General features: G+C 40.0%; 3 long non-coding RNA genes across 3 annotated transcripts; 2 read left to right on the plus strand and 1 right to left on the minus strand.

Annotated features, from left to right (window-relative positions):
• The first annotated feature begins 2,966 nt into the window (after nucleotides 1-2,966).
• LOC137238137 (uncharacterized) lies at nucleotides 2,967-4,222 on the plus strand. The gene is made up of 4 exons (XR_010949118.1): nucleotides 2,967-3,182; nucleotides 3,239-3,679; nucleotides 3,738-3,864; nucleotides 3,937-4,222. It is a non-coding gene; the product is annotated as an uncharacterized lncRNA (long non-coding RNA).
• Nucleotides 4,223-4,336: 114 nt separating this feature from the next.
• Nucleotides 4,337-8,321, minus strand: LOC137238136 (uncharacterized). Its single transcript, XR_010949117.1, has 4 exons — nucleotides 8,205-8,321; nucleotides 5,445-8,144; nucleotides 5,214-5,386; nucleotides 4,337-5,160 (listed from the first exon to the last, which is right to left on the minus strand). It is a non-coding gene; the product is annotated as an uncharacterized lncRNA (long non-coding RNA).
• Nucleotides 8,322-22,008: 13,687 nt separating this feature from the next.
• Nucleotides 22,009-24,279, plus strand: LOC137244876 (uncharacterized). Its single transcript, XR_010951219.1, has 3 exons — nucleotides 22,009-22,272; nucleotides 22,326-22,592; nucleotides 22,655-24,279. It is a non-coding gene; the product is annotated as an uncharacterized lncRNA (long non-coding RNA).
• Nucleotides 24,280-27,994: the final 3,715 nt, after the last annotated feature.

Here is a 27,994-nt window from a genome sequence, read left to right on the forward strand (position 1 = left end):
CATGGGACAGCTGATTATAAACTTTTTTATTTGATTTGATACACCAACTTCCGGCGCAGTACGATTTTGAAATTTACAAACAAAGTACATGGAATTTTTATTTATGTTTGTAGGTATGTTACCATGCTGCCACCTTGTTTCGTTGCGCCATGCATTCATCTATGATCAGTATGATTTTAACACGCTATACGTGAAGTGCGCGGGTATTGTAATTGTGAAGTACTACTACTACTGAAGAGTTGTAAATAAAGGACATTTTGCTATCGGTACTGAATATTTGAGTTATTTATTCGACAGTTCAGAGATTCGAACTATAACAGAAGGTGTAGAAAAATCAGGAATTCGTTACAATATATAACAGGACAGCCTCTATGCCAAATCCTCAATGGCTTCATATTTACAGTCTGCAAAATTTTACATTTTCTTCCCTAAAAAATTTACCAAGTTTCTATTTTTTGTCACACAGTCAAGCAGCAAATCATATTGCGTCACTTTATGACTAATGAATTATAGAATTTTTTCGATATGGGTTTTATTTAAGTGGGCGTGGTCGCGAACTGATTCCGGTTATTTTCTAATGTTTTTTTATAATAGTTAGTACAACCTTTATGCCAATTTTCAATATGATATCTTCAACGGCTTTTAATTTTTGGCTTAAAAACTTTTAAATATAAGTGCAGTGCCAGGCCCATTTTCTAAGATGTTACTTATTTCTAATTTTTCTTCATAAAGTCAACCAACATATCAAGTTTCGTCCTTTGTCTATCTTTGGTAACAATTTACCGCATAATTGCCATTTTCGATATAATTTTTTTTTAAAGCGGGCGTTGTCCCCAATTGTTAATTTTTATAAAGTGAATGTATAATAGCAAGGACAACTTTTCTGCCACATTTCAACATGAAAAGAAGGAAAAAACTCCCTTTCGTGCGGTTTCTTTAACATAATGCCTAACTGGCCTTGACAAATGCGCCGTGCGTTCTGCCTTAAGGGTTAATTAAACTTCCTTAACTCTAACGCCATATTCGTAACCATAACCATCTCCAATGTGATCGATTAATGGTGCTTTAACCTAAAAATTGGGAAAATTTTATAAAAATGAAGAAAACGCAAAAAATACAAACATGTTACACCAAAATAAATCCCTTAGTAATAACGTATCCAAAACAATGAATAAAATCTACAAAAAGTTATTAAATTCACCAACTCAAATATTTTTAGGTTATGGATATGGCGAGAAACCAAGAACCAATTGGTTGGCTATGGCGTTAGCGTTATGGTATGGCAACATTAATCGATTACGTTGATTTCCATAAGGTAGGTTCGATCAGCTGTTTTATCTGGTTATGGTTATATGGTTATAAGTCACCATTAATTGGTCCTTTATATGGACAAGATAAATAGGCAAAAAATGATGTTCCTGCGGTAAATGGTAACAAGACGAAGTACTTGCTGATAACCAAGAAACAATCGGCGCGTTCGCCCCTTGGCAATTACGTCACTGTTCATGGATATAAATTCGAGGATTCCGTCTATTTGGGAGCCAGTTAATGCCGTTAATGCAATAAAACGCCAGCTTAATCATACGAAGAATAACTCTTGTCAATAAGTAATCCTTTGGGCTGAGACGGTGTCGAGAAAAGATGAGATAGCTCTTGAGTGTTCCATAGAAAAGTTCCCCGGAAGATTTATTGTCCTGTCCGTGCTGCCGACGGTGAGTATCGAATATGGCATGACGATGAGCTGTATGAGATTTATGCAGATACGAAGATAGTGCAGGGAAAAGCTTTGCCGACTAGGGCATGTTATGCGAATGGACGAAGACGCTCAGTCTACACCACAGCTTGGAAATCGCTTAGGCGGTTTAACATCAATTAATGATTACTAAATTTATGACTCACTACATTCATGCATCTAAAAGAAACGATATATCGAAAATATTTTTCAAAAATTACCTATGTATTTCAGTATTTGTTTAAAAACGCCCTATACAATTTTTTTTTTTCATAAACGCCCACCCAATGTTAAAGAGTATTGATTTTAATAACAGGTAGGGCGTTTTTGAAAAAAAGGTCCTAAATAGGGCGTGCTTTACCCGAATTCTAAGTTAGAAAGTTTTAAAAACAAATTTTGAAATAGGGCGTTATTTAAATGTTTCTGAGATAGGGCGTTTTCGAAGTACAACCGAGAGAGGGTTAATGTTATATTCAGCAGTCGATATGCTTTATGCATGGCGGAACCAGGAACAGGTGGGCCGCCTGAAATAAGCTGATTGGTACTTTTTTGGTATGATTTGACACTTTAACTTCCGGCGCAGTACGATTTTGATATTTGTCCATAGATTTACAAAAACAAAGTACATGGAATTTGTATTTATATATGTGTGTATGCAGTGGCGTAGTGAGGAGGGTGAAGCGAAGGGGCATCTTGTCCAGTGCGCTACTCACAGGGGGCACCAAATGGTCCGCAAGGCAGAACTTCCTGTATAATTTGTATTTTTATTATAACTGATTTTTGGAAAATATTGATTTCTGGAAAAAAATTTGTATACTAAAAACACTTGCGACAGATTGTTAGAGTAATTGAAAGCTTATCATGCCTATTACGGTATCCGACGAATGCCACTCACGCCATTGTGAATGATGACTAAGTGTGATATCTTCTGCATAAACGCAAAATTCCAAAGGGATCAGATCACCTGATTTGTAAATGACTATCGCTGTCTCATTCTGTATCTCTTTCTATCACCCACTGAAAATAGGCGCCGCCATATTGAACAGCCTGTCAAAACGCTGAAAAGTAGCCATATTGAACAGCCTGTCAGGCAGTTGACAGATAAGATAAACACTTAGTCACCATTCACAATGACTCACGCGAATGCCATTCGATTCGCACTCCCCTCACTTGTTGAAATTCATTTCATTCTCATAAACGTCGGATGACTGCTTTACCCACTCACATAGCGGAATGTGTCAAAAGCTGTTTGACATTTCTTTAAATAAATCAAAATTGTTTGTTGCGATTAAATTGTGCGTGAAAAATATAAAATAGAAATATAAAATAACAAAGTATGGATTCAATTGCTTTTTATTTTGACATAAATGAAGCAGAAAACAATACCGCATGCGTTAGATCTGTGAGAAATAGGGCACCGGACATTTTTGAGCTGGCAGACATAGATTAAGTAGGTAAATTAAGACAATTTTAATACACATGCGAGTGTACATTTTTTATTTAAAGGTTTGTTAAACAATTTCGAGTCAATAAAAACGCTTATAGAAATCTGTTAAGCATATTTTGCAGTAATATTCCTTCCGTGATTAAATCCACAGCAATAAGTCGCTAACAAAAGCTTTCTTTATGTCTGCAATATTAGCCGAAGGAAGCTAACAGAATGCAGTTGGTAAAGACTACATGGTAGGAATGGCTCAACGAACAGTGTCGAAGGTGTTTTCAGATGTTCTTGCAATTATGGAAAGGGAATTGTGCGAAAAGTGGATTAGTTTGCAAATGAATGACGAGGAGCAAATGGAATCCCGAAGTAACTTCTTCAACAAATCCAAAATTCCTGGTATTGTTATGTGCATTGATGGTACGCACGTAAGGATAGCAAAACCTTCACGAGCGAACTCCCATTTATTTTATAATCGAAAAGGTTTTTATAGTCTTAACGTACTGGTTGTAAGTGTGCTAAATATTTATTGTATTACCCTTAATCATAATATTTGATTATAAACAGCGTATACGGTACATTAACGCGAAATAACCTGGGTCAACACACGACTCATTCGTTTGGTCTAACAGTGACGTATAACAATTCTTCCAAGCTCAGTACGAAAGCGGAAATAGAAGTCTTCGTCTATTAGGTATAAGAAATCTTTATAATAATTTACTGTTCAACGATAACTTTATATCAAATATATATATATGTGACGCAGGATACGGTCTTGCATCCTGGCTTATGACCCCTTTTCGCAACCCTGCACCTAATACTCCTCAAATCCGCTTCAACAAATGGCTGGGCGAAACATTATAGAGATAACTATTGGTGTTTGGAAGAACTGGTGTAGATGTCTTCTGTCTGCACCGCAACTTCACTACTCTCCTGAGAAGGCTGTGCAAATAATCAATGTAGCTGCAGCACTTCACAATTTACGCATTCACTACAATATTCATGATGAATATCTCGATAACGTAAATAATGAGGAGGACGGAGAAACTCATTTTCAAGAAATTGAGCAACCGGAAAGGTATTATAGTGAAGCAGTTGAATTACGAAATCAAATGCTTCAAAGTTTTTTGTAAACAATTTATGTTATTATAAATAAAAATACTGCCTTCATGGCCATGTAAAATATTTACTATACTTAAATTATAGTACATTGCAAATTTTATAAATTATGCCCGTTTTTTGTCTATTTTCATTAATTAAAAAAATTAATTTCATTATAAATAAAAATACTGCCTTCATGGCCATGCCAAATATTTTATACTATATACATACTTTTTTTAATACTATTTTTTAAAATTTTATTGTACTAGGATGTGGAAGGGAAGGTCGTAGTAGCGCACTATTCACTCTTTCAAGCTCCAGTTGCAAGAGTGGCCCCTTCACTTGAGTCTTGTCCCGCAATAATGTTTCAGTTGCAAAGTTATGCCTTTTAGTTTCTGCAACTAAGTCCGCTAATACCGAGCAGATTTGTTGAGTGTTCCTGTTCAGGCTGCTTATATTTGTTTCAATATTTTTCATGGTTTTGGTCAAATCGTCCACTTTTCTTTTTTGTGACCTCATTGCAGATGACACGTTATCGTGGAACTTCTTCTGCAAATCAATTTGCGTTTTTAACAACGTCATCTGGCTCCTTCTTTGTGGTGTTCTCTGCTGTGGCTGCGAAGAGCAAGCTGCAGGAGTGTTTTGGTTGCCGTTTTCTTCGTTCCCTGCAATGCCAGTTTCTGCGTTGCTCACCGCGGCGCAGGTTCTGTTGTGTGCCAAAGTGTCTGCCAGAAACTTCTGCTATGGCGTCACCAATACATACCAGCTGCGCAACTTCCTCTTCCAAGGCAGTCAAATTTATTGTGGTGTTTGGTCCACCACCTGTTGCTAGCATTTGGGTGCGATTGTGGGACATTTTCTTAATGGAAGATTTGGAATCTGACAATACCTGAAATTGAAATGAGTTTAACAAAATTTTTTATATGTAAAATATTTTCTTACTTTTTTCCACTCAGCAATGGACTTTGTTGGAGGTCCCAATGCATTTAAGTTGGTGCCTAGGGATGTCCAAAACACTGTCTGGCGGCTGCTTGGACATGTTTTTGGCGATGTCCTCGTTGAGCTTCATCCTTTCAACCATCAAAGTAAACTGTTCGCGATTTGTGTTGCGACTTCTGTTTAAAAATATAACTATTACATAAATTTTACTAAAAAATATAAAAAATAACTAACCTTTTATTGAATTTTATTATATTTTAACTTTATTGCGCGTTATGTAAAATTTTTCTTTTCAATCCGCAACAGTTGTTTAGCGAATGACACTTAGAGCAAATGACAGCTATTGCGTTTCTATTGCGGTTATCGGAATGCAGGGAATCACCGAACTGCTTTATCTACAAAGTTTTATTCGCGAGCTGCATTGCCGATCGGTTATGAGAATACCAGATCTTCTCAATTCGAATGGCATTCCCCGCGGATAGGGGTGTATATCTTTTTTTCTCACCTTCAAAGTTACGATGGGCAGGCCCGACGAGAGGGGAGGGGAAATGGGGGATTCCCCCGGGCCCGGGACTTCTCAGAGGGCCCGCGATTTAGAGGTACTAAGACATTTTTTTAATTCAGGAGAGTTTTTAGTTGTTCCATGTTCAAGTTTTTAGCCGAATTTCAAAAGCAACGAATATTGATCATGATTTTTGCCTGGGCCTTCGAACAGTGAGGAGACAATAAAGGCATCAAACAAAAATGTATGTTTACATGAATCCGAAATCGTAAAGTTTTCGTGGTGACACTGATTAAGGTTCATCTTCAAAAAGTCTTCCAACAATACCACCAACTCGATATCAAAGTCCAGATTATTTAAACGACTTCGATACCGGTACCGTGAATAATGAGTTATTGCGACCTGAAGAAGTCAACGAAATAATTCATCGAGGTCACCAAAAGTGTCCTGTTATTTTTCCACGTGATTTTCGTGAAGAGGTATTTCCTACCTCGTTGGTAAACAGAAACTTGCCAAATGGAGAGAAAGTGGAGAGAGACTGCCAGCAGCAATGCTTTTAATTGCCTACCATGTCATCTGTTAAGCACCAATACTTTAAGTCGACCTAAAATTTGTTGTCCTAGCGGATATTTGTAATTTCAGGTATGGAAGAAGCTATAAGATAAACTGCCATCACACGAAAATACTCAAGATCACATTAAATGTTATATTCAATGGCGATCTTTACAAAACCTAATTCAAAAGGAGGCTACAATTGATATACTTATAAATGAGCAGCTCATCACTGAAACTCAAAAGTGGAAAGAAATTTTATATAGAATTTTGGACACTATTTTATTTTTGGGTGAAAGAGGCCTAGCTTTCAAAGGCGAAAGTATACATCTTGATGAACGAAACGATGGACATTTTTTGGGCATCTAAGATCTCATAAGCCAATATGATCCGATACTTAGAGATCATTTGGAGAAGGTAGGATTTCACAACAGCAGCACACACGTTTACAAGTTCATTATCTTTCCCCAGACATTCAGAACGAGTTTATAGAAATGTGTGCAAAGCACGTGAGGGCAACTACATATATTAGATCAAGGCAAGAGAGCCAAGTATTTTGCTATTATCGTTTACATAGATGCCTGTTGCTAGTCACGTGGACTACGTTCATTTTGCGCAATTCGAAAGCAACAAATTTTACAATTCAAGAACGGTTTTTGGCTTTCGTGAATTGTAACCAAAACACTGGTCAGAAAATCGCTGATCTAATTTGCCATACTCTAGGTAAACATGATATCCCATTAAAATATTGTCGTATGAAAGAAAGCACTACGTCACACTCTCGACAAAAACTCGAATGCTGATTACTCGCCTTGTGCAACCCACAGCCTCAATTTTGTGGTATTGATGCTGCAGAATGTTGTACGGCTGCAATTACTTTCTTCGGAGTTGTACAAAAATATTTTACTATTTTCAGCAGCACTCCACAACGATGGGACATCCTCAAAAAAATGTACCGAACTCTCTTCATAGTCTTTCAGCCAAAAGCCTAATTTGACTGCGCAAGCATACGAAGATGTTACCGTCATTCTGGAGTATATCAGCAAGCTCGAATGTATCTTGCTGTCCTCAATTTGGTTAAAAATACTGACTACCATTAATGAAAGAAACGTGGTCCTCCAAGCTAGAGATCCGACGTCTAGAGGCTTTATTACCTGATTTGATTTCAGGGTCCAATTGAAAACAATTTTAAACGAATGCAAAACAGTTACTATTCAATTGAACATTTCGCCAAAGTTTCCGGACATTCGAAAGAGAAACCCCAAAAGACGTTCTGAAGATAATTTAAATGAAATGATTACGGATGATTCAGAGTCTGATTTTAAAAACAATACATTCCTGGTGATCGCTGATTCGGTTATCAGTGGCATTACTGAACGATTTGCAGCTTTGAGAAATTTGAGCGAGACGTTTTCCTTTTTGCGGCAATTTGAAGACATGGATGAAACTACGGCTTGGGCGTGCGCAGCAAAATTTGTCGAAAAATACAAGTCGGACATTTCTCAAAGCTTAGAATACGAAATAATTCACTTGAAACATATTTACGAAGCAAATTTTGATAAAGGTCTGTCACCATTGGAATTGCTAAATGCCATCTACATATGTTCAAAATCTGGACACAATTTTCCCCAATATTTGTGTTGCTTTACGTATCTTTTGCGCTATACCTGTCACTGTAGCTAGTACACAACGTTCCTTCAGAGTCCTTTCAAGAATCAAAAACTATCATAGATCGTGTTCATCTCAAGCGCGAGTTTCAGGTCTTGCCACGCTTTGTGTTGAATCCGTTTTGGCAAGACAGTTATACATATTTGTATATTATTATAAAAAATTTTGCAGCGAAAAAAGCAAGAAAAGCCACTCTTTGATATCCGAACCTTCTATATTGAATAATTAAAATTTATAATCTGTTGTGGTAATTTTTGCTTTTTGATACTCACGAGTGGACTGTATACAAAATTCAGAACTACGCTGGTTCAATGTTGGTTGAATACTTTTTCAAACTCGTCTTTTATTTCTGCTTTCTTACATTCTAAGAATACATTTTTACATATCTGTTGGCGTCTATTTTATGCAAGGTTGTATTGATGAGTATTATAACTTAGGCACACTGAATTCATTATTCGAATTAGATAGTTAATTCATGTATACTTGATTAATTTCATATTAGATTAATTGAATGTACTATAAACAATGACGAATGCAAACATAATCATCATTATATTTATCAGAAATGTATTAAAATGTTACCAAATAATTAGAAAATATTATTTGAAACAATATGTGGCTGATGAAAGAGAATTTTATTTCAACGTTACAATAAAATAGTATAAATAGTAAATATTCTGTGTTAATTTTATTTTCAGCTCTTATTCCAAAAATCATTTAGTTGATGTGGCAATATTTTTTTTTATGTAATCCATCAAAAATGATTAATGCATGAGACGTCATTAATTCAAATTAATCAAATGTGGTAGTGGATTTTTATAGGGGCCCGTAAGTTGTTTAGTCCCGGGTCCGGATTTTCTCTCTACGGCCCTGACGATGGGAATTATTTAAAAATGCATGTCAAAGGTGAATCTGAAACACGATGGAGCGCCAAATTACAAGCGTCTAGAGAATGTGGTACAACACTTAGAACAATTAGCAGGGGATACTAACACCACATGTAATACCAGAAGCAAAGCTACAGTTCTGTTGCTAAATATGCAAAATTTTAGTTTCATAATATTAGTTAATTTCTGGTATGAAATCCTAAGAGGATTGATCGCATCCAGCTCAGATTACAAGATCCGTGGATGAATTTTAGAGAAGTGTATCATGATCTTACGTCATTGGGGACAGAACTATCCGAAATTCGAGACATTCTCTGTGAAGAAGCAATAGAAAAACAAAGCCTCTTTGTGAAAAATGGGAAAGCATCGCAAAAAGCTCGGAGAATCGGCTAGAGATGTTGGTCTTTCCGCAGAATGTGAAATGTGTCGCTTTATGAAAAGTCTTCTTCTTCTGATCATCTCCAATAAGATTTAAATGACTAAATTACTTTATTTTAGATCTAGGATTTCTCTTTGACGTTGGAAATTTGTTAAACAAGAATAACAACGACTTAGAAAGAAATTGTAAGTACTTGGGTGAATTTTATAATACAGATTTCGATAGAACAGATCTTTTTATCGAAATATGTGACTGCAAAATATTACTTCGCAGTAGAAAAGAAACTGAACCTAAAACTCCGTTAGAATTACTTACTTTTATAATCTAGTATGGAGAAGATAGTTTTCCAAACTTGCGACTGGCACTTCAAATACTCTTGACTATCTCAGTATCAATTGCTAGCTGCGAACGTTCATTCAGCGAATTAAAACAGATTTTGACATATTTACGATCAACGGATGGGGCAAGGTCGCCTAACTGACCTAAAATTATTAAAATACTTTTGTCTGGGTGCAAGGAAACCTCACTACACTACTTGTCCGTCATGGTTTTATTCACATACTGTTTGCTCAACTTTTGTTCAAAATTTTGTATATTAAAATATTATTGAATAAAATATCCCTCGTACTAGATTTGAATACGTCTTGGTTTTAGTGCATAACTATTTTTGTTTGAAAAGTAGAAAACACTTGAAGTTTTAATAGGAAACCATACTGTTAAAATTAAAACTACGTTCAAAGTGTTAATTTAACAAAAAATTTAGATTTTAAATTCAAACCGAATTTGGTTTAGTCATAAATGTAGTGCAAAAAGATCTTAAACTTAGGCTAAAATTTTTATACTCAGCTGAGCAGATCTCACAGAGTATATTAATTTTGTTCGCATAACGGTAATCCGTAACGGCATAAACTAATCGAGATATATATCAAAATGATCTGGGCGAAAAAAGAAATTCATTTAGCCATGTCCGTCCGTTTGTCCGTAAACACGATAACTTGAGTAAATTTTGAGGTATCTTGATTAAATTTGGTATGTAGGTTCCTGGGCACTTATCTCAGATCGCTATTTAAAATGAACAAAATCAGACTATAACCACGCACACTTTTTCGATATCGAAAATTTCGAAAAATCGAAAAAGTGCGATAATTCATTACCAAAGACAGATAAAGCGATGAAACTTGACCTTATGACGTAGAATAGAAAATTAGTAAAATAGCGATATCTCAAAAAGGCGTCCACCTATAGAACTAAGGCCCATTCCCTTTTAAATAATCATTAACACCCTTCATTTGATACCCATATCGTATAAACACATTCTAGGGTCACCCCTGGTCCACCTTTATGGCGATATCCCGAAATGGCGTCCACCTATAGAAATATGGCCCACTCCTTTTAAAATACTCCTTAATACCTTCCATTTCATACCCATGCCATACAAACACATTCCAGGGTTACCCTAGGTTCATTTTCCTACATGATGATTTTCCCTTATTTTGTTTCCCAAGCTCTCAGCTAAGTGCATTTATCCAATACTTACTCTTAGGCCGATTATGTATAAATAATCCAGAGAAAAGAGGGTGGGCCATACATAAGGACAGGTACTCAGTCCAAATAGGAATTACAACCAAAGCAAATAAAACTACTTAAATGGGATGGAAAATTAAGGCTTTTTTGGATAGTGGTCAGGAAATTCTAGTTTTGAGCCACTGTGCGCTGTCACAATGTTTTCCATTTCTTTTGATCGCTTGCGTGATTTTTTTCTGGGGTCAACTTAAATGTAAATATCATTGTATGTAGGCAGTGTGCGTCCAAAAGCTAAAAGCGTTATGGACAATTTGTATATAAAAATTCCAGATGCAGATTGTGGATGCGAATTAAAAAACACATATGTATGTACGTACGTGTATATGTATGTACATAGTAAATACACATCACTGAGAATCGCAACATATGCCATAGACCCGCTTGAAATTGTAGCGGGAGTGCTGCGGCAGTGGTGCCTCCATGAAAAGCTACCCAGCAAAAAAAAACATCGGCAGAGGCTTTGAGGGAGTGTTGCGGATGTGGGCATCCTTTTGCCGGATATAATTCCGGGAACGATTTTTTACCCCTTCAGGTCTGTTGATTTCTGGTGCCCTTTCAAACAGGCATGCCTACCGTGGAAATATTTTAAGCCGCTTAATTCGTGGTATATTTTTCACGATCTACCTCTCTTAAGGGTCTGCACGGTTCAATAAAAAATAAGTACATATTACAAATTATGTTACCACCGAAGCCTTAAAATTTCTGTGACGAGCTCACCGCGAAATGGTGCTGTGACTCGCACAGAGGAACACCCGGCACAACAGTTACGAGAGGCTGAAGGGTACCTCGAATACTCTAAACCAAAAGGGCAAGGGGAGGACAACGACGTCACGACGAAAGTGCTGGAGGGGGACAAACAGCCCAATGGTGCTGCGAGTCCTACATATAAACCTCCAACACAGTAAAGTGGCGTCGAGCGAACTCCTCCTAACCCTTGAGGAGGGTTCGTTTGACGTGGCGCTGATCCAGGAGCCGTGGCTCTCATCGGGAGGAAAGGTTTCTGGACTTAGCGCGCGCGAATTTGGCGTTTACTATGCGCAAACGGAAGGACGGTAAGGAAACAGCTGCATTCATATATGCTGCCTAATTACACTACTGAGGACCTCGTAGTGGTGGCCGTTAAGCAAAAGAATAAGCAGGCATTTATCCTGGCGTCCTGCTACATGGCCCATGCTGCGGAGGTTCCACGGATGGAGTGCAAAAGGCTAGTACAGGAGGAAGGGCGCAAAGGGCGGTTGGTCATAGGCGTAGATGCAAATGCGTACCACAATGCGTGGGGAGGAGCAGATACGAACGAGAGAGGCGAATCTCTTTTGTTACATCCTGCAACCCTATTTACAGATAGCCCGCAGGGGAAATGTCCCTACATACATTGGTCCAGCATCCAGCAATGTTCTGGGTATTACATTGAGCTCCGAGCGTCATATATCAAGGTATGATTGGATGGTTCTTGATAGACCATCCTTCTCCGACCATGCGTATATCAGCTTCAGCATCCCCCTTAAGAGGGTAGAGAAGGGAGGGGCCTTTAGAAACCCTAGGTCAACAAACTGGACTAAATTCCAGAAAGAGGTAGAAACAAAACTGGGACAACCCAAAGAGATTGCCAATGTGGAGGAACTGGAGGAGTCGAATGAATTCCTTACAAGGACGCTTATGACTGCGTATACCAAAGCTTGCCCTATAAGAAGATTCAGAGGAAAAGCAAAGCCGCCATGGTGGAGCAAAGAGCTGAGTCTTTTAAGAAGACAGGTAAAAGAAATGTTTAAGCTCGCAAGGACCGCTGAAAGCGGAGCGTGTCGGGACGAGTACAGGGATTTACTGAGGATCTACAAGCGTGAAATTTCCAGGGCGAAGAGAATCTCATAGAAAAGTTTCTGTACGGACATAGAGTGCTCCAGCGAAACAGCATGTTTGAAAAAGTCCTAGCAAGGGGAAACATAGTCCAGGGACTAATAACGAAAGAGTACGGGGAATGGTCACTTAATAGTGAGGAATCCCTTGAGGTGCTTTTTGACACACATTTCCCATCGGGAGACGGTTCAGAAGAGCCCGCAGACATCACTCACACTTCGATCACGGAGCGGGTAGTGCCGGGCTTGGTGACCGATACCAAGATCGAATGGGCAGTGAAGACGTTTTCTAAGTTTAAATCGCCGGGCCCAGATGGTATATTCCCGGCCATGCTACAAGTTTTAAGTATGGCGGTCGTGGAATGGCTTAAAATAATATTCGATGGGTGCATAAGGCTGAATCATGTACCGCACTATTGGAGAACTGCTCGTGTAGCTTTCCTACCAAAGGCGGGAAAGATCGGTCACGTTTATCCCAAAGACTATAGACCCATCAGATTAACATCATTTCTGCTTAAAACATTTGAGAGGCTGATAGATGTGTATATAAAGTGCAACGTGGATGAAAAGCTGCTCTCCACAACACAGCGTGCGTACACCAAAGGCAAGTCGGTAGACATCGCATTGCATTGGGTGGTAATAAGCATAGAAACATTTCTGGAATATAAGGAATATGCTCTAAGAGTCTTCTTGGACATTGCCAGGGCTTTCAATAATGTTTCTAAATGGGCGATTATGGATGGTCTTAATTACATTAAAGTACATCCAGCCTTAACCAGATGGATCGGCTGCATGTTAAACAGCAGGAAGATTACATCACAATGGGGATTGTACGAGGCCACGAAATCAGTGGACAGGGGAAGTGCTATCACCTCTGCTGTGGACCCTGGTCATCAACCAACTTACGGCTTACGCGGATGACGTGCCTTCCAACGATTAGCGCTTTGATTGATCGGGCGTTTCGGGATATTCATATCTGGGCATCAATTGTCGGGTTGAAAGTTAACGCGGATAAGACAAAGAGGTACAAGGTCCCAAATTAGATCAGGCCTAAGTTAGGAAGGGCGACCCTACAGGAGAAACTTTGCACAAAGTATCTAGGAATAGTCCTAGACAGTAAGTTGTCACGGAAGCTGAACGTGGAGGAGAGGGTGAAGAAGGCTTCAACGGCACTTTATGCATGTAAAAGAATGCTGCGGTACACGTGGGGCTTATCGCCCTCTCTTTCTCATTGGGTTTTTACAGCGTTTGTAAGCCCTATCCTATACTATGGAGTTCTTGTTTGGTGGAAAGCCACACAAAAAGCAACCTTCCTCAAAAAATTAAAGGGGGTATGCAGACTATCAATGCTTAGCATTACGGCAGCCATGAAAACAACCCCGACAGCTGCACTGTATGTCATTCCGCACATTCCACCTGTAGACTTGGTAGCAAAGAACATATCGCTAACAACTGCAACCAGGCTCGGTGCCTCGGGGCAGCTTGAGCGCCGACAATACGGCCATAGTAGTATAGCGTCATCAATCCCAAGACGAATAGACTACCTGATTCCTACTGGCTGCCGGATTTCTGTAGCGTTTTCCAAGCGGAAATAGTAGCCCAAGCTGCAATCGTGTTAACTTTTATATTGATAGTCAAGCAGCAATTAAAGCAATAATCTCGCATAGCACAGCATCTAAATCCGTGTTAGAGTGTAAGCAGTCCCTGGAGAGAATCGGGACAGGGATAAGCATACATCTATATTGGGTCCCAGGGCATATGGGAATAGATGGGAACGAAAAAGCGGACGAACTAGCTAAAAAGGGCGCACTCTTTGAAGCTTGCTCCATAGACGTCCCAATTAGACTGGGCGAAATTAAGCGAAAGCAAAAGGTGCTGACTGGACACTGCCTTCTGGCGTGACATGCCTTTAAATTAGGCTTGATCAGTGATAGCAGATGTAGGAAGTGCGGGCTGGAGGAGGAAACGATCGAGCACGTTCTGTGCTCTTACCCTGCGCTTGCCAGGCTAAGACTTCAGCTATCAGGAGTGATACAGCTGTCAGATCTAGAAGCAGCAAGTGGCTTAAATCCTAGGAAGCTTCTAGTATTTGCCAAGAGGGCGGAATTATTTTATAACATAGGTCCTGGTTTTTGATATGGTTTTTCAGTTTGGTCGTTAAAACAAACTTCTGGTAACACTACAGACTCAATCAGTCTATGTTAGGTCCTCATGGACCGGCCAGTTCAACCTAACCTAACCTCACTCCAAATAATACACTGAGGGAAATTTCCTGTCTGTCAATTTCGCTATTGATGACGTATTTCATATATATTTGTAAGTTATTCTAGAAGTCATCCCGGCGCAGAGATCCTGGGCCAGATAAATTATTTCCGAAGTAAATGCGAAAACAACGATTTAAGCCAGATAATCCAGATTGAAGTCTGGTTCAATTTGTGAGCCAGATAATTTGTTAATTCTTGCCTTTAGTTTGGCAGCGCTTCCTTTAATAGATCTACTTACTACGAGTATATTAGACTGGGTCGAAAAAAAAAGTTGCTAATGTCCGCCCCTAAATTTGAAGATTATGTTGAGAGAGTTTCGGAAAAATTTTTTTAAATTTTTTTTGATCCTTCGAAATACAGCCAAAAAGGTTTTTTCGTTGTAACTTGGTTATTTGACGTTCGATTTCGTAAGCCGATATCTATTTTTTGGAGGCTAAGTTCGAAAAACGGAGATAGTACGTTGTTTACTTAAGCCTCAATCTCTACAAAAAAGTAGGTTTTGTCCAATACCCAGAAAAAAAGTTGATTTTGTCGCATAGCGTTATTATTATAAATACGAAACAATAGGTTGACTCAATTATTTACTTTGACTTCCCCTATTCATGATATTTGGCATATCTTTATTAACTTTTCAATGCAAACCCTGCAATTTTTCCTCCAAAAATATCATGAGTTTCAGGTCTAAGTATAATAAGAATCAGATAAAATAACAGTTGCAATAAATATTGAAAGTGCTATAACTTCTTTGTTTATTATTTTAGTAATATGGTTTCAAAGCAACATTTTCTTCAATTTTTAAGTACTTTCGTTTGGTAAGGAAAAAAACATACATTAGGGTGGGGGGGGGGGGGGGGTAAAATTTGTTTAGCTGACCTAATCATGTGAAAACGACTTCATAGCTCAAAAGGACATTAAACGGAAATGTGGAGCTTCTCAAGGCCAAAATAATGACTTACCAATTTTAAAAATCGGACATCAAATAACCAAGTTACAACGAAAAAACCTTTTTGGCTGTATTTCGAAGGATCAAAAAAATCTTTTCCGGAACCCTCTCTACATAATCTTCAAATTTAGGGGCGGACATTAGCAACTTTTTTTTTTTGTATGGGGACCAACCCAGTCTAGAGTATATGCTAAATAAACACATGTGTATAATAAAATAATTTTAAAAAATGTTTACCTTTCATTTAATTGTCTGATCAACGCCCTAGATTGATGAAGAGTGTGATGACTAGTACCTAGAACCTACCTAATTATTTTCTAGGTTTTAGTATTATTATTACTTAATGTAAGTATTGTTTTCAATAAAACCTTTAACTTAAAAATGTTTTTTAATTATTTTATATTCAAGTTTCTAGTCTTTATTTAATTGCCTATTATTTCTCGTTCTATTTAGTTCATTTACAAGGACTCTTTCGCGACAATTTGTTACAATCAAAGTCCTCAATACATAATCCCTCCAAAGACTTTACTCGACTCAGCGCCACGTATGCTTGCCCCTCCTCGAACACCAAAGTATTTTGATGTCACTTCTACCGGACTGTATGTAATATTTGTTCCAAATACGAGCCAAATCGGACATCATAGGTCGCTTTCTATTCATGTATGTATTATGTGTTCCAAATATGAGCCAAATCGGACCACAAATACGATTTTTGTGAATATTTCGATCCTTGCGCCACCTAGCGGCGATTTTTTTCATAGGTCGCTTTCTATTCATGTATGTATTATGTCTTCCAAATATGAGCCAAATCGGACCACAAATACGAGTATTTTTAATATCGAATTAAATCAAGCAGATCCTTGCCGCACCTAGCGAAATTTTTTATTCATAAAGCAATTTCTATTTCTGTATGTAATATGTGTTCCAAATATGAACCAAATCGCAACACATATACGATTTTTTGAAATATTTCGATCCATGCGCCACTTATCGGAGTTTTTTTTTCTTGTTGTAACGATTTTACTTCCAAATCCTCTTATTTGCAACCCTCTGCCAAGTTCGAATCAGTAAACTGTCGAATAAATAACTCCAATATTTAATAATGCAAAATGGCCTTTATTGAAGTACTTCACAATAAAGAACTCTACTATTGCCCGACAGATTGCGCGCTTAATCAAAACTGATTGTAGCGCCTCTACCTTTGGTGCTTTTATACTCTGTGATTTCCTCGTTGCATCTTCTAGGCGCTTCCAGAATTTACTTAGTTACTGCCATATAATTATAACTACAGATGCACGTGTGTAGCTCTCATATGCGCGCGTATTTGTGAGCGACACTTCCACAATTACAATTGCATACTTTCGCGAGCATCTCAGATAAGATGTCTGCATGTGTTTCTTCATCTTCTCTCCGCTGCGTGTACGTACATATGTGGAGACATAATGATTGATTCGTTTATGTAGATACATAATGATTGATTTACGGATGTGCATACAAGGCGCTGCTTAGCATCGGCTTAGAGATGGCAGTACCCCTTAGTGTTGCTAATATTCGTAACACTGCCCTCCACCTAAGTCTGATCGTCCCGATCAGACAAATCTCCCGATCTAAACGCCGCTAACATCTCCAAATGTACCACTCTTCTACTCCGTGGTTTCCCAATGGTTTGTATGCGGTAGATGATATCATTGATATTCTTCACAACCTTGTATGGGCCTTCCCAACTCCACCGAATCGTCGATGGAACACCTTTCCGCCGGTGAGGGTTGTATAGCAGTACCAAATCTCCCTCCAAGAAACCTTCCGAATTAAAGTTCTTATCATGCCAGTGTTTGATCTTGCTACTCATTACCCTGGGCCGTTCCCTCACACTCTGTTGTTTGGCCAATGAACTACTTCGCAGAGCTTGCGCTTGACGGATTAAAAATAAAATAAATGTAAGGCGCGATAACCTCCAAAGAGATTTAAGGCCCAGCTTCTCTTCCAATTTGCGTCGTGCTCCTCTTGATTTTCCCTACAAATTGGCCATACGGGACCTACATGTTTTATGCCGACTCCGAACGGCATCTGCGAGGCAGATGAGTTTTCACTGAGAGCCTTTCATGGCTTTTCATGGCCAAACACTGCCGAGGGGCGACCCCGCTTAGAAAAATTTTCTTCTAATTGAAAAACCGTATTTCTAAAGTTTTGATGTTGCTTTGCCCGGGGTGTGAACCCAGGGCATACGGTGTGGTAGGCGGAGCACGCTACCATCACACCACGGTGGTCGCCATAGGCGCTTGTCGGATTGGCTTCGCATAATCAGTATCGTTCCTACGTTTCACAACAGTAGTGCCCTCCGGCTTGAAACTACCCTCGCATTTTTTCTGGGAAATTCGTTGCTTCGTTTTTGTGCGTCCATTAGGTTTTGTCAACGCCAGTGTTTCTCTCGCAGGTACTTTTGATTTTTCTTTATTTGGCCCATTCGATCTATCAACCTTTGCCTTTGACTTTCGTGGTCTTTGTCGAGTCTCCACCAGTACTCGATTACTACTGAACCCTTTCTGCAAACTGAAGTTAAGTGGTATATCCTGGTTCTTATAATGCATCACCCTTCTATGCATATCGATCTTGATGTCATGGTTAACCTAGAAGGCCACTCCCAATATGACTTCATCAACGATCTCCGCCACAAGGAATTTGTGTAGAACTGTGACCTTTCCAATCAAGACTTCACATACCACTTCTCACTGGACTTGGTTATACTCGCCAGCGACCGTACGCAACCTTGCTCCAGGTAACGTTTTTACTCTCCTGTTGACCAAGTCAGATCGAATTAAGGAATGAGGTGCGTCCGTATCTACAGTCAGTACACGTTCTTTGCCATCCACATTCCCTCTGACGGTAAGACTGCTCGATTTTCTACTAATTTGCGACACAGATATCACAGGACATTTAATAGCTGGAGCTAGCTCTCGACCTCTACATCTTACTCGCTCTTGCTCATCCCCTCCAGCTTTGTTATTAAGACCACCCATGCTGTTGAAACCACTAGGATCAAGACCGCAATGACGTGCAATGTGACCGGGCTTCCCGCATTTGAAGCACTTGATAACTTTTTCACTCTGCTTTTGCGCTCCTTTCAGCGCCTCCAATATTGCGTCTACCCAATCTGGCCTTTCTATTTCCACACGGCGTGCTTTGAAAACTGGCTTACACAGAAGCGACGCTGTTTCCTGAATCAGAGCCTGTGATACCGTTTCTGCGAATGTTGGCTTTTGGTTTGCGTATGTAGCTCGCTTTGTTTCGACGTCCCGTATGCATTTATAAAACTCTGAATCTTTACCCTTTCAGTGTATTCCACGGGTGCGTCCGCATTCGCTAAATGTGCCAGCCTTTCAACATCCGACGCAAACTCTTGCAATGTTTCGCCAGGCCTCTGGAAGCGGTTCAGTAACTCCATATGGTATATCTGTCTCCTATGCTCAGTTCCGTATCGTTTCTCTAGAGCGCCCATCAATGCTTCATAACAGTTCCGTTCGCCCTCTGGAATGGTTTGTAAAATCTCAGCTGCAGACCCTTTCAATGCCATGAACAGTACAGCAACTTTATTTTCAGCATTCCAGTTGTTCACTGTTGCGGTCTTCTCAAACTTAAAGACCTGGAAAGGAACAGAGCCGTCAAAGGATGGTGTTTTTACCTTTGGATTGCTCGCTGAAACTGCTGGGCGATTTAGTTGCAACTCCTGTATACCACCTCTCCACCTCGGCTTCGATTTTTTTCTCAAACTGCGTTATTTTCTCGTCCATACGCGCTTCGAGTTTTGATGATATACGCGCCTCTTGCGCTTCAAGTTGTACTGTTATGCGCGCCTCTTGCTCTTTCAGTTGTGTTTCCATCTTTGATGTTATTCGTGTCTCTTGGGATTCCATCTGTGATGACATATACGTTTTCTGTTCTTCCAGTTGAGTTTCCATCTTGGATGTTATGCGTATCTCTTGCGATTCCAGTTGGGATGCCATATATGTCTTCTGTTCTGCCAGTTGAGATGACACTGTCGATGTTTGAGCAGATATTGCAGCTAAAATCATGTTGAAGTCTGTGCTCGTAACTGTCTGAGATGTTTCATTTTTCTCTTTAACTTTTGTTGTCTCGTCGACATCAAGATGAAAGACATACTCTTCCACGTTAATTCCTTCTGCTTCCATTGCCTCTCGCTAGTCGTTCCTGAAGTTCGACTTTAATGCCGGTTGTATTCAATCCACGGCTCTCCAACTCCTTCTTCAGTTACTGGATCTTCAATTCACTGAACTTTGCCATGTCCTTGTTGTCCTTTGGAATTTATTCAACAATTCCTCTTCTGACACCAATTTTAACAATATTACTTGCAAATCCTCTTATTTGCAACCCTCTGCCAAGTTCGAATCACAAAACTGTTGAATAAGTAACTCCAATATTTAATAATGCAAAATGGCCTTTATTAAAGTACTTCACAATAAAGAACTCTACTATTGCCCGACATATTGCGTGCTTAATCAAAACTGATTGTAGCGCCTCTACCTTTGGTGCTTTTATACTCTGTGATTTCCTCGTTACATATTCTAGGCGCTTCCAGAATTTACTTAGTTACTGCCATATAAATATAACTACAGATGCACGTGTGTAACTCTCATATGCGCGCGTATTTGTGAGCGACACTTCCACAATTACAATCATATGCTTTCGGGAGCATCTCAGATAAGTTGTCTGCATGTGTTTGTTCATCTCTTCTCCGCTGCGTGTACGTACATATGTGTAGACATAATGATTGATTCGTTTATGTAGATACATAATGATTGATTTATGGATGTCCATACAAATCGTCTTAGATATGGCAGTACCCCTTAGTGTTGCTAATATTCGTAACATTATTATAGCGTGGTCATCGGGTTCCAAGTTTCAAGCTTGCAGCTTATCGGGAAGCTACTTAAATTTTAATTATAAAATTCATATACAACGGCCGGCCGATACACAGAGTCATGCTAAATAAAACCGTTTAAAAATAACACGAGCACTGCTTTTTAAGTCTCCCAAGGATCCAAAGCATTCCCGTAAGAATTAACGTGATACGGAGCTTGGAAACTTGCTGGATGATGGCTGATGTTGTTAAATCTTTCTTTATATTTTATGAAAAGTCAGTTCGCAAAACTTCAAAAAAAAAAAAAAAAAAAATCAGGACCGACCAGAAGTGACAACGGATAACCGGAGGTGTATTGTGCATAAAACAAGTGTGATATTTTAACCGTCAACAGCCTGACAACAACCCGTTTTGTAGCGAGTCATTCAACCACTGCCGCGAGTCTTCAATAATTGCAGCGAGATGAGTCTCCTAAACATTATTTGAGTAATGATAAGTGTTTTTAATGTATCAAGCTCACAAATGCGTTTAACGCAATCTTATGCATGATCAGTAGATTGTAATTCTATGGAAAACCGTAGATTGGGCGGCACTGGCACCATCTGACATGAAAAGGTAGCCAACTTCCAACTTTTGTTGCAAGCAATGCATAAGAAGAATTCGACACTTTCTTTGGCTAAGGTTTCACATTTTGCTACTGGAATTATTTTTCCCACTTGTTGGTACTTTTCTAACTTTTTCACCGTAAATAACTCAAATTTAACAAATGAAAAGGAAACAAAATATGTAAGCAAGTATTTTTCTTGTACAGTGAAAATCTTTGTATCATTGCTGCGCGAAATTATGTCTGGAAATAAACTCATATATATGAAAAACTTCATTGTAGCTCGGCCATAATTGATTAAACCATAGCTCGATAAAAAAACAAACATTTATCAAAAACCAAAGCAGTTTATAGGAGGAACTAGTGGAAACTGTTTTTTATAACTCTGGTACAGCATTAATATTACATTCACACAGACCTCAAATGCGTATTTCCAAATGAGTCATTTGAAAGCGTTTACATTGGCCTCATTCGCGCTTAACCTTCCCTGCAAGACTCGACTGCGAGGACTCCAATCCCCAGCAAGAAAATGATAATTAATTAAACAATATAAAAATAAAAAAAAAATAAAAATATCATATATACAAAGCAGTTTCTGGTAGATTTGTCAGTCTGACATTAAAAAAATTGTGGAAACTGTTATTTATAACTCTGGTACAGCACTAAGTCGTTTAACCATTCCTGTTCTCACCGGGTTTCTTTTAGTAAGAAAATGTGAAAGCGTGTGTAGATCGCTTTTGTGGATTGCCATTGCAGGCAGAATGCGATCAAATGATTCATTTGGGAAATGCGATTTGTATGACAAAATATGTCACATTTACAATTGCTCACCCAAAATTACGCATTTGGTGCTGTGTATGTGGTTTTTCCGCCTATACCCCTCATTCGGCCGACGATTTTTACAACTCATTTTGGTCGACGCAGTCACCCCGGTGAATGTTTAATCGAAGGTAAATATCTACATTTTAGGTGAAAATATGTACTATATATTTATGCTATATAGAGCATTATCGGATGCGGATATTGAGACGCTGCTTCTTGGTGATGACGATAATGTTGAATTTGGCGATGTCAACGATGGTGAAGGTGATGAATGGCTACCAGGTGGCGAAATTGCATCGGATGCTGAGACAAGGGATGTGATTGACGAAGTGGGTGATTAATATTATTGGGTCGCAATTAGTGTATGAAGCGCCCGATGGAACTCAGTGGTCTCAGAATCCATCACCAAGAGGTCAAACTCGTAGCCACAATATACTTAGACAAAGAGGTCAGCCAATGAAGTATATATTATGTGCAAATAATTTTTTGTTTGCTTTTAATTATGTTTAGGTGGGCCTGCTTGCCAAGGAGCTATGAGCCGCTTGGATGGATTTAATTTTTTGTTTTCCGATGTTATGAAGGATATAATAGTACGCTACACAAACAGAAAAGGCGAGCAGCTGGCTTAAATATGGAAGCGGAAACATCAACTGTCGCCCCCAAAAATATAGGAAAAAACTGTCAGTATTGAAATGGATGCATTTTATGGAATTTTATTAGCTTGTGGTGTCCATAAGTCTAGCATCGAGACGATTGATGATTCATGGACTTCTTATTCATTCCACTATACCGTGCTGCGATGAGCAGAAATAGGTTCAAAGCTATTCTCCGCACTATTCGTTTTGATGATAATAGAATACATGAGGCTCGAAAGGAAACTGATAAAGCAGCTCCAATATCGGAAATTCGGATGGTTATGAACGAAAACATGCAGAAGCATTATCGACCCCACAGTAATATAACAATTTATGAGCAACTTGATCCATTTCGTGGTCGAGTGGCGTTCCGTCAATATATCCCCTCAAAACCAGTAAAATATGGCATAAAAATATTTTGGGCGTGTGATGCGGAAACCAGCTATCCCTTGTATGGTATATTATATTTGGGGCCGCAACCTGGGCAGGCAACATCTTCTAATTTAGGTGAAAAAATTGTGCTTGAGTTGGTGCAACCATGGAAAAATAGCGAACGAAATGTTACCACGGACAACTTCTTCACTTCATTGTACCTTGCCTATGAGCTAAAGAACGTCAAGCTCAGTTTAGTTGGCACTGTCCGTAAAAACAAGCGCTTAGTTCCTAGAGAACTGCAGTTTGATAAATCTTCGCCTTTGGGTGAATCTAAGTTTGCGTTCCGCAATGAAAATGTCCTCCTGAGTTACAAAGCCAAAGCCAACAAACATTTTTTTTGCTCTCTACCTTGCGCAATAATGCATCAATCGATTCTGCCTCAAACAAGCCTGAAATAATTCTCGAATACAATCGTATAAAAGGTGGTGTCGATACAATGGATCAAATGCTCGGAATTTAAACAAGCAAAAGAAAGTCTCATTGGTGGCCATTGACTCTATTTTTCAATATGTTGGATGTAATGACATTAGGTGGACACATTATTTATAGGGATAATTATGTAAAGAGTCATGTTAGTATCAGCCGCCGAACTTATCTAAAAGAACTTTCTCGTGAATTGATCACTGGGCCTATCAATGGGCGAGCATCTAACCCCCGAATCCTGCAGCATTATCACATACTTACCGCTATGGAGGATGTTCTGAATACTCGTTTATCTCTGCCGTTTACATCGGAATCGCAAATTGAGCAACGTGACGAAACAGATCGAATGAAAATCAAAGGCTAGTGTTATGTTTGTCAACAAATGAATAAAAGACAACGGAACTCCCGGAAAGTTTGCTTAGTTTGTAAAAAGCCAGTGTGCCAGAAGCGCATTCAGCCCATTGTCAAATGTGTTCAGTGCAGAGAATAAAGTTTCTATTTTTTATATAACTATGTTCTCATAAACGATCCTATGCCAATAATATTTTCATATGTACATATCTTGCCTGTAATTGGTATTTACTCGTGGTCACACAGGTGACTACGTCGGCCAAAAAAAGAATAAAAGTTTTCAACCCGTGACAGTTGTCTATGACTAAAATTATGAAACCTTATTTTGTATTTTTCCTACTTAAAATTCATTAACTTAGGATGTTACGGAAAATGAGTTAAAAAAATTTATTAAAAATATGTTTTTTTGAGGGGAGAATATTGAATAGTCACCCCGGTGACGCGTCGGTCGAACTAGGGTTACATGCCAACCTAATAAAACCTCACTGCGTTTTTTTAGCGTACGCAAACAACCGGCGTTTTTAGCCCGAACCCAAATAAGCTGGCGTTTCGACAATGTAAAGCATGTGTGCAAACGTCAAATCTAAATGTCACGCAGAACAAAAGTTGGAAATCGAGTTAGGTTTTCACGCAGCAAATTCAATTTGGGTTGCTCACATACAAGTTGTATGTGCATGAGACATTTTTGACAGAAAATGACTTGCGTGCGTTTATATTAGGTTGGCATGTTAGCCATCATCAAGTGGGTTACGCTTCCCAAGGCAGTCGGTTCTATGCACCGGAGCGACTCGGGATTTTTCCCGACCAAGGACTGTCATTTCAGTGTAACCCCATTTAATTTGTTGCGTCCCTCCCACAAATTGTCATCCTCCCAGCAGCTCCTTGCAGCGGGACTGCTCCATATTCTCTTGCTCCGGGAAGGTATCGAATCCAATCCGGGTCCGTCTCCTGACCCCTGAGACCCCTGAGAAATGGTTTTGTTGCATCTGCCGGAAAGAATCTTTTTAGGACGGTCATACTCTGTTCAGTGTGTCTCGTGTAAGGGATGGTTGCATCGGACAGGTTGTTCTGGGCTTGATCCCAAAACCCGACGTCGACGTAACTTTTATAAATCTTTTGTGGCTCCTTGCTGTTCACGCCCAAGGGCGTCCCGTAGAGTACGCCTAAGCGCCCCCCCCCCCCCCCACTACCTGCCAGCAGCCCCCTTGCTCAGAAAGCCACAAAGAGTACCTGCTGCTGCTCGCGCCCCACGGCGCCAATAACTCAAACAGCTGCCACCACTCATAACTACTATCTTCGTAGTAGAGTCGGTAGCAATGCTGAGCATCAGCCCCTGCCACCGTCTTCTTCCCCTACTTTTCCGGAAGCAATCATGTAGGTCAGGGAAACAGACTATTAGTCCCTACCTCCGTTTGCACCGTTTGCCAGCACAGAATATATATGTTTGCGACATCCGCCCAAAGCAGCTCCTGCCTTGGGTGGTGCCACTTTCCTAGATGTTCTGGTCTCCGCGATGGCAACCCCCCGACGGGTTTCAACGTGCCATGTTGCCAGGTCGCAAACCCAAATCATCCGGGTACCCCAATGCTTGCCCAAGGACGCCCAGTCTCAGAGCCACAACAGCAATTGCGTCCTAGCCCTCCTCAACCCAGGCGTAGTCACTCGTCACTTACCCCCAGAGTGGCGACGTCTCCCCCTATGCACTTCAGAATTCTGCAGTTAAACTGTAATGGACAAACTGGGAAGATTACGGAGATAGTCGATTTCATGAAGCGACACAACATCCGCATTGCTGCGATTCAAGAGACTAAACTCACAGCAAGATCTGCATTGCAGACCTGCTCTGGGTATAATGTCCACAGAAAAGATCGCGAGAGCGGAAATGGAGGCGGCCTTGCGTTTATCATACACCACTCTGTGCAATATTATATATTTGATCCTGGCATCGACCGCAGGGACAATGTCTTAGAACGTCAGGGCCTATCTGTCCGGTCAGGCGATGCAAACCTAGAAATCATCAACATCTACATCCCTCCTTCCACCTGTTGCCCCAGTGGATACCGCCCTAATATCAGCGCCTTACTCACTGGCAACAATCGCATTATCTTAGGCGATTTCAATGCCCATCACAATCTATGGCATTCAAATTTTCGGGCGGACAGTAGGGGTGAGATGTTGGCGGATCAAATAGAAGAAACGACGTTCTGCATAATAAACGGAGACGCCCCCACACGTATGGTAGGAAGCTGTCACAGTTCGCCAGATATCTCAATCGTGACCACAGAACTCGTAAACTGCGTCAACTGGCAGCCGATGGTAACATTGGCATCCGACCACCTGCCTATATTTATTTCGCTCGACCGTACCGCCGACTTCATCTTCACAGAAAAACGCACTTTCATAAACTTCAAAAAAGGAAAGTGGGACGAATATAAATCTTTTACAGACAACCCCTTTGCTGCCCTCCCTATCCCGACTGATGCCCGCCAAGGAGAGCGTGCCTTCCGCAAGGTCATTGAATCCGCCTCGGCACGTTTCATTCCCGCTGGAAGAATTCCCGAAATTCGGCCCCACTTCCCGGCGGAGGCCGCAAACTTAGCGAGAGAACGTGACCTTATAAGACAGCTTGATCCAGGCGACCCCCAAATAAGGGATATAAACCAACGCATCAGATTGCTTGTGGATGAACACAAGCGGGCGAAATGGGAGGAGCACCTAAGAGGTTGTAACCTCTCTACCGGTGTGGGTAAACTTTGGTCCACCGTAAAGTCCCTATCGAATCCGTCTAAGCACAAAGACAAAGTTTCCATAGCCTTTGGCGATAAAGTGCTGTCGGATGCAAAAAGATGCGCGAGCGCTGCCGACAATATATAATGCATTCTACGGTCGACAAAGATAGACGGAGGGCCAACAGACACGTACATAAACACAAATTGAGAACTTCACCAATCACCATCACCGCTAAAGACGTTGAGGACGCCATTGGTCACGCTAAACCATCCAAAGCAGTGGGCCCAGACGGCATAGCCATACCGATGCTTAAAAGCCTAGGGAAAGAGGGTCTCAAATATTTAGCGCATGTCTTCAACCTGTCTCTTTCCACCTTTGTCATACCCGAAAAATGGCAAATGGCCAAGGTGGTCCCGCTACTAAAGCCTGGGAAACCAGCTAACATAGGAGAGTCGTATCGTCCGATATCTCTCCTATCGCCAGTAGCAAAGACGCTTGAAGCCATTTTGCTCCCCTATTTCCAAGCAAATTTGCAGCTAGCCTGTCATCAGCATGGCTTCAGAAAAATCCATAGCACTACCACCGCGCTAAATGCCATTAGCACCCAGATAAATTGCGGTTTAAATCAAAACCCCCACCATAGAACAGTACTCGTAGCGCTAGACCTATCAAACGCTTTTGATACGGTCAACCATGGGTCGTTACTGCAAGACCTGGAAGGGTGTACCCTTCCCCCATGTCTTAAAAGGTGGACCGCAAATTATCTGGGTGGTCGGCAGGCATCGGTGTAATTTAGAAACGAAACATCAAAACCAAGAAGAATTAAAAAAGGGGTGCCACAGGGTAGTGTCCTTGTAGTTATTGAAACTACGTTTTTATTTTATAGTAAAAATTTAAATTATATTTTTTTAAACCGCCTAAAAGTATACGTCAATATTTTTTTATTTTTTTTACAACAACCAAAATTTTTGAAAATTGAAAATCATTATTGAAACTTAAAATATTGATAATACATTTAAGAATTAAAAAGTTCAAAGTAACTAAAATACAAAGTCCCTCGCGAAGGGCAGACATCTTGCCGCGATGCGAGGGCTTAGTCGCTGACCACGGGACTATGCCACCCAGTAGGATGCAGGTTCACATGGATCTCCATGGCTGCGGTGGCCTAGTCCTGGGGTGAGCGATGACCAAGATCTGTCCCCTCCCAATCCAGGGTGTTATGCGGCACCGTGCCCATTGGATGGTTTGCAGCCGGGAGGTTAATCTGGCTGTATTT

Source organism: Eurosta solidaginis, chromosome 1, assembly GCF_040869045.1.
Source record: "Eurosta solidaginis isolate ZX-2024a chromosome 1, ASM4086904v1, whole genome shotgun sequence".
Classification (NCBI taxonomy): Eukaryota; Metazoa; Arthropoda; class Insecta; order Diptera; family Tephritidae; genus Eurosta; species Eurosta solidaginis.